Source organism: Mustela nigripes, chromosome 3 (genome assembly GCF_022355385.1).
Source record: "Mustela nigripes isolate SB6536 chromosome 3, MUSNIG.SB6536, whole genome shotgun sequence".
Classification (NCBI taxonomy): Eukaryota; Metazoa; Chordata; class Mammalia; order Carnivora; family Mustelidae; genus Mustela; species Mustela nigripes.
In genome coordinates this window covers 26,132,553-26,139,781 of record NC_081559.1, presented here as the reverse complement: position 1 = coordinate 26,139,781, position 7,229 = coordinate 26,132,553, and positions in this window count along the sequence as shown.

The following is a 7,229-nucleotide window of genomic DNA, read 5'->3' as shown; positions in this document are numbered from 1 at the left end:
CCCCCCCCCCCCCATTTCCTCAATAACAGCACATACTCGTCACACGTAACATGGAATGGACACTAGGGAGAATGTGTAAGACAACCCGGGACATAAAATCCAGCAACTCGTCCACAGGACACGACCCCGGAGCTCTGCGAACTGGCATGGCATGTCAACACATCCCGTCATGTCCTTGCTTCCGAATACATGTCATGGCTACCCCACGCCGCCCGACCTTCATGAGGCACGTGGGTGCAGTGGGGACCGGACAAACCAGGCCAACCTAGCGCCATCGAAAGCACCAGGCTCTCCGCTCGCTTCCTCCAGCCGGAGCCACCGACCCTGTCCGTGCCACACTCTTCCTCCCTCCTTAGCGCCCGGTGGATGGTCTGTCACCAGGGCATTTCCAGAGACTCTCCCTCCGAGGCCCGTGTTGTTGTGGGCTCTGGCGTCAGGAGCCTTCTCTGCTTTTCCCAGAAGCCTGTGTGGCCTCCCACTGACGGAGGCCGGTAATAAATGAGTTCATTACCCCGGCTGCTGGGGCCCATGACAGCCCATCTGCTCGCGTGATTAATTAAAACTTTGACTGGCGAAGGAAGTGCCATCTCAGGGCCGGCAAGTAATTAGCTGGAGCATCTTCGAGCCCGTCGTTTCCGACCGATGCCTGAAAGGGAGTGGGGTCTTGGTGGGTCAGTCCTGTCGCCTTCCTCTCCTTTGTGTTCCCCGCAGTCTCCTCCTCCAGAAGCCCCCCGCTCATTAAGCGAAGGCACAGTGGCGAGGCAGATCTCGGATTCTCCAAGTGGGGCAGGGAGGCCATTTCCTGAGAAATGGATTTTTGCACTCCTCCCAGGAGCGGAGAGTATTGGGTTTTGAAAAGAGGGTCTCACCCTCTCTTCTCTTGACCTGTGTGTTCGGGGACGTTCTCGTCCCTGTCTCTGTCTGTCCTGCCGACTGTGTGGGAAGCATGTCTGCAAGGTAGGCCTCGGGCGCAAGCAGAGCTCTTCAGCCCACGGCACCAGAAGCCTGCATTTGGGGGGATGTTGGTGTCTTCCTGCTCAGAAATAATGCTGCCCCTTTGGGCCCCCATTATCTGTGATAATGGTCTGCTTCCCTCCACGTCAGAACCCAGAGAAGCTAAGTCTCGGACTCCAAGAATGAACCCCACTGCCTCTGGGACAGAGGCACCAGACTTCTTTTTTGGTGTAGCCCACAGGTCCTGCGATATTGGACTGAGATCCAACCTGGGCTTCTGGCTTGAATGAAACCTTAGTACATACTGATTTGCGCCCTCACAACCTAGAGCCACCTGTTGCCTTTGGCCCACAAAAATTCTGTGTCTGTTTCTCTATCACTTCTTCCCCCACGTCTGAGGCCCCAGTACTGTCCCACTACCCCTGAGACGAAATTTGCTTGGGATCTATCATTCGCGCCAAGATAGAAACAGCTGGTAACAGTTTAAACCATTATCTCTATTAGGAGCGTCTCCATTTTTAAAGACCAAAACCTTGAGCTGTGGGAATGAGACAGGTGCACTTTCAGAAAAGGAACCAGGGAATGGAGGGAGGCAGCCTTGGTCTCTTTTGAACCTCCTAGGAATGAACTTTCATTTTCGAAAACGCATTAAAACGGCGCCTCTGTTTCTCTATATCCTCAACGGTGTTCTCCCGCGAGTGGGCATCATTTCACCATAGTACTACCAGGAAGAAAGGGGGGTGGCTGGGTCCCTCCTCTGGATGGCCTGTCATGTGAGGCTCACCTACTCTCAGGAACAAAGATGGAGATGTCCTAGAAATGACCTTGAATTATATATTCAGCTGCTTCCGGTCGGTGTTTGTGCTTTTTGCTACTTTGAAGTGAAAAGGACATGGCTGAGGGGCAGGGTGGGGGTCTGGGCTGAAGCGAACCGTGAGTGTGGTGAGGGAAGGTGGGCAGGAAGCCGTGGTCATCCGTGTGGGACACTTGGACTCACTGAGAGATGGCTTCAGCGGTCCAGTTTTGCCTTCCCTACAGGGTCACTGTGGGATTGGAAGGAAAAGTCCCGAGCTCTCTGCATCTGTATCTTTTACGTGTCTGTTTGCCTCCTTGTATGGAAATGGGGTGACAATCAGGGAAACGGCATGTGATCCAAGGGCTGAATTTTAACAGGGGAGACCTGTTCCTTTGTTACAAAGCCTCAGGGGCTCCCTGAGAATGGTGAAGGTGCTCAGTCTTGGATATTGGGGTATTTGTCAGTTTTATTTATTGATATGTCTAGAACAGTGCCTGGCACACAGTAGGGACTCCATAAATCTTTGTGGAGGAAATGAATGAAAATCAGTTGGAAGTACCTTTCAAGCCTTCAGGTACTCCAGTGTTTTTGAACTTTGTAAAGTCACGGAGCTCTATGATCAGGCAGTATCTTGCGCATCCTCCCAGTAAAGAAAGCGGAGAAGGAGCTACTCTGGTTCAAATGTGGATGGGAGGAGGGAATTCCCTCTCCCGCATCCCATTCTGAGTTTACAGGTAAGAAACTTGGGGCCAACAGACGGCGTGACCTGTGGAGCTAGCTCCAGACCCAGGGGCTCCTCTCCTCCCCTGGTGACTTCCCCACTACTCTGAGGTTGCCCCGCTGCCCGGGGGCGGGGGGGCGAGACCGGGGGGGTGGGGGGCAGAGGTACCCTGCCTGGCCACCAGGGATTTTCTCAACGGGAACAGCCCCACTGCTATCTGTCATAGAGGTTAAGCTTCTGCACAGGCTTTCATTTGAGGGGAAGGATTACAACGCTTAAAAAAGAAAATCATTGCTGGGGAACCAAAGTTGGAGGGAGACAGTATTGAAACAGAGGTTGGTTTCCCTTTACTGTAATAGGACTGTGTAGAAGTCAGAACAGACATGCGCGAGGCGGGGACTAGACAAGCATTCTCCCTCTGCTTTCCTTAGGTGTGGGGGGGTTGCTTTATTCTGTGTGGGGAGGAGAATACTCTTGCCTCCCTGGCCAGGATTTAATTAGGTCGGAGAAAGGGAAGAGAAAAGGAGAAGCCAGGAAGGAAGGAGACCAAGGAAGAATCCCGACCTTGTGCCCTCCCGCTCTGAGACACACAAGACCAAAGGCCTCCAAGCTACCTAAGGCGCAACCAGCCAGCCTGCTGCCAGCGTCCTCCGGGCAGATATCTAGAGGCAGATATTGCCAAGAGTAGGAGGAAAACAGCAGGAGATGGTGCCCAAACTCGGTCACATGTGGAATCAGCTGGCGATCTTTATGCACAAGGACGCCTGACTCCTGAATTCGGATTCAATCAGCCGGTCCATGACCTGGGCCATGGGGTTTCTAAGAGCTCCTGGGGGGGGTGGGGTTTCTATGTAGAGCAAAGTTTGGGGCCCACTGCCGGGGGGAGCAGGGGTCTGTAGCCCCGCCCAAAACTTCCCCAGTGAGCAGCCCCTGTGATTCTTACCCCACTTCTCACGAAGCCCAGGGGCTTCTCATGAAGCGTGGACCCCAGGGGACAGGACCCCAGACAGGATGGAGTACACAGAGGTGGGGCGGGCCGGCCAGCAACCTCATGCTTATCATTCTGCTCCACAGACCACAGGGAAAGGTAGAGAAGGGTGACGCACAGCCAAGAGTTTTGCAGAGGTGGCAGATTGTAAGCGCGACCCTGAAAGGGGGGGAAAGGTCAGAGAAGGTTGTGGCTGAGGTAGGAGGGGGAGGGACCGGTGTGTCAAGGTGGAGCAGTGAGCAGCCAGGTGGCCCGGGGAGAGGAGGAAAGGAGAGAGGCTGGGGGACAAGCGAACTCCACCTGGCACCTGCACAGAACGAACGGCGCAGAGGGGCACATGCCCTTGACGCTGGCCCTGGTTCCCCACCATGTCAGGACCCAAGGGGGAGGGGAGAGATGGACTTCCACTGCCACGTGGCTGTTGGTGGCCGCCCACGGCATGGGCTCTCGGCCACCCCTCCTCCCCACTTCCTGGGGGCCTGTCTGGGCCCGCACTCTCTCCCTGCAGGCTTCCCCGTGGCTGCCCAGCAGTCCGCCCTGCACTCGCCCACCCTTGCTGCGCGCCACTGGGCTGCACTTCTCTTTTCCAAGACGGCATTTCCCCACCACTGCCCATCCCCCGGCCAAACCAAACCTTCCCGAACCGGCCTGAACCCCGCCCCGCTCTTCCCTCTTTACTAGATTCTGTCCTATTCGTGGCCCGGCTGACATGCCACCAACTCCAGAAAGTGTCCCCGCTTACCAAGACTGAACGTCATGTCTCCTTCAGCGCCCTTAGAGCTCTCTGGGGTCCCTTCTGCAGCCCTTCTCAGCGGGCAGATTCTGGCTGTCCGTGAACTTCTTCAGGACGAGCAGTACGCTGTCCCGTTCTAATCTCCTGGGGGCACAGGGGTGTTTTGGAGACCATGGGTGCTCAGTGCATGTTCACTAAACTGAATATCGAAGACAAAGATCCTAGGACACAGGTCAGGGAGAAGACGTGCATGGGGACCTGCTTGCAGGGTAGCCGGACTGTCAAGACAGGCACCCCCTCTCGCCAGATGCAGTCCCGGGTAAGATCCCACACGACGCGCAGAAGAGCAAATGTGAAGGGACAGGGCCACAGGGCTGGGACTAGACACTGACTAGGTGACTATCTCCCTCACGTGCAAATTCATGAACATCAGGACATGAACTCACGTGCACAGCAATCACCGCCAGCATTTATCGAACACTTGGGCTCACACTCACGTTCTCAATAAGCCCTTCACAACGGTAGATCCTTCATAATCCAGCCTTCTGACCCCTTCCACTCACACAAGACGCACAAACATTACCTCCCCATTGAGCGAGAACAGCAAACTCATGAGTGTAGGCACACGCTTTTTTTTTTTTTTTTTTTTTTTTTAAACATACAGACTAAACTTACTGAGTGCCTTCGGTCCTTCAGGTGCTGTCTAGATAGCTGACAGACACAAAAACACACTCCCCAAAGGCCCCACTCACACATGCCTCTGTGTGTGTCCGACTCCACCCACCTTCTCTCCGCGCCACGCCGCTCTTTCCTGTTGACTCCACGTCTGTCCCCTGCAGACATCACACCCAACCTCCGTGGCTCTTATGGGTTGACTCTGGTTTCCCACGAAAGCGAGGTTAAAGTCTAATTCCCAGTATTTCAAAATGTGATCTTCTTTGGAAATAGGGTTGTTGCTGGTGTAATTAAGATAAAGTCCTACTGAAGAACAGTGGGCTCCTCACCCAAGGACTGGTCCCTTATAACAAGACGCTCTCAGAAATGAACGCAGTGGCCCAGCAAGGGAATGTGTGCAAGGACGCGTGCCTGCGGGCACAGGCATATACCTGTAGGTGTAGTGTGTGAGTGCACGTGTGCGTGGTGCCTGTTAAGTCAGGAACTGTTGTCACCCCTCTTCCTTCCCTCTCTCTCTCTCTCTCTCTCTCTCACACACACACACACACACCCACACACCCCTTTCAGTCCTAAAACTCTGAATGTCTTCTTGGTCTAAACTATTAATAAAAGTCGTGTTCTCCCTTGCCTCCCTTTGCCAGGGGGCCCATAGCAGCTCAAGAGTGGTGCTTAAATCCCTATCGGGACACTAACCAAAATAGCCTATAAAAGGCATCCAACCCTGAAGCCGTTGGAGGACTCAGGGCCCACGGAGCTGGAGATGGGGGAGGAAAGTCGTTAAATCAAGGAGCCAAGTGACACATTGTGATGTGACCAACCTGCTGAGGTGCCAAGACTTGAAACACATAACACACACACGTGCACACACGTCTCTGCCCATCTAGAACCCAAGTTGCCCTTTCTCTGAGGGAGCTTCCCATTCCTTGTCTTCTCCAACACTCCTGGAAAGGCAGGTGTCCATTCTGTAAAAGGAAGCAGATGGCGTGCCAGGGGATGTCCCTAGACCACAGAGCAAGGGGAGGACAGAGATGGAGTCGTTTCTCTGAACATTGTCACTGATCCACGCAGGACTGGGGTGCCCAGTAGTGCAAGTGCCGGGCAGTTTAAAGCCGGACAGATGCTGGCGTAGAGGAGGAATAGAACATCGGAGAGGCTGGTAATGGGGAGTATGTACTGTGCACTTACCAGGTGCCAACCATTCGTGGGGGTCATCCTCCTTCAGCCTGGCCATGGGGGACCACAAACCCTGTCTGATGGCTCAGAAACCAGGGCTAAGAGCCCGTGAGTAACAGGGCCACAGTCTTAAGACCAGGCGGTGTTAGTGGCAAGATCTGAAACGTCATCAGTCTGATGCGGGGCTCGGCTTTTACTCGTGACTTCTGGTAGAAATTAAATTCTAGGGGGAAGACGGATGGAAAAGGACTTATGAAATCACCGAATGCCCAGACTGCAGGCGCATGAAGCCCTGGACGACAAAATTGAAATCCCAGGTCTGTATGCTTTCCTCCCTGGTTCTCCAGGTCCCACAGGCACCCGCCTTGGGCTGGTGGCTGAGACAGGCGGGACAGCAGCCTCTCAGGGCACTCACCCACGCCCTGGTGCAGGGACAGCACAGGTGGTGAGGGACATGGCACGCCCCCCAGTGGACCCTAGGGACGGAGATCCAGGAGAGGCCTGGGTGTAGTGGCAGGACCGGCTGCAGCTCTATCCAGAGACCTCGGCAGACTCTCTCTCTGGCTCTCACACAGGATGTGTGGGTGTGTGACCAGGAGGCTGGGAGGCCTGAAAGGGAACAACAATGGCTTACTCTGTGCGGAATGTGACTTCAGTGAATGGAGTTTAAATCTCAAAGCCACCAGTCGCTATACATCTAGCAAAATGGAAATCTAGAAGGTACAGCCACTTCTCTTGAGTTCAGAGCTAGTAGGTAAAGGAGCTGGATGAGAGAAACTTCTGGCTGGCTAACGGTTCTCTTCCCACCTTCTTTCCTGCTTTCAATAGGAGCAAGGGGAGGAAAAGGCCTCAAGAACCGAGGTCGCTCCCGAGACGCTCCTGAGCCACAGAACTACCCACAACTGCCGGCTGGTGCCAGCCTTCTCGTAAGCAGAGAAAATAAAGCCTAATTTTAAGGCAGTGTTAGCTGGGATTCCCAACACTTACAGTCCGAAGTTCTCCAGACTGTTCTGTGAAGCGCACATCTGTGCTACCGTGTCAGTGAGGGGAGCAAGGGACAGGTCCTTTATTCATTGCTCCAAAGAGAAGATTTTAATATTGTAAGAAGTGGTATGCAGCCTAAAGAAGACACGGTTGGTTTTTTCCCTTTCTTAACATAATTAATGGTATTTTGGATTTGAAGAAATAC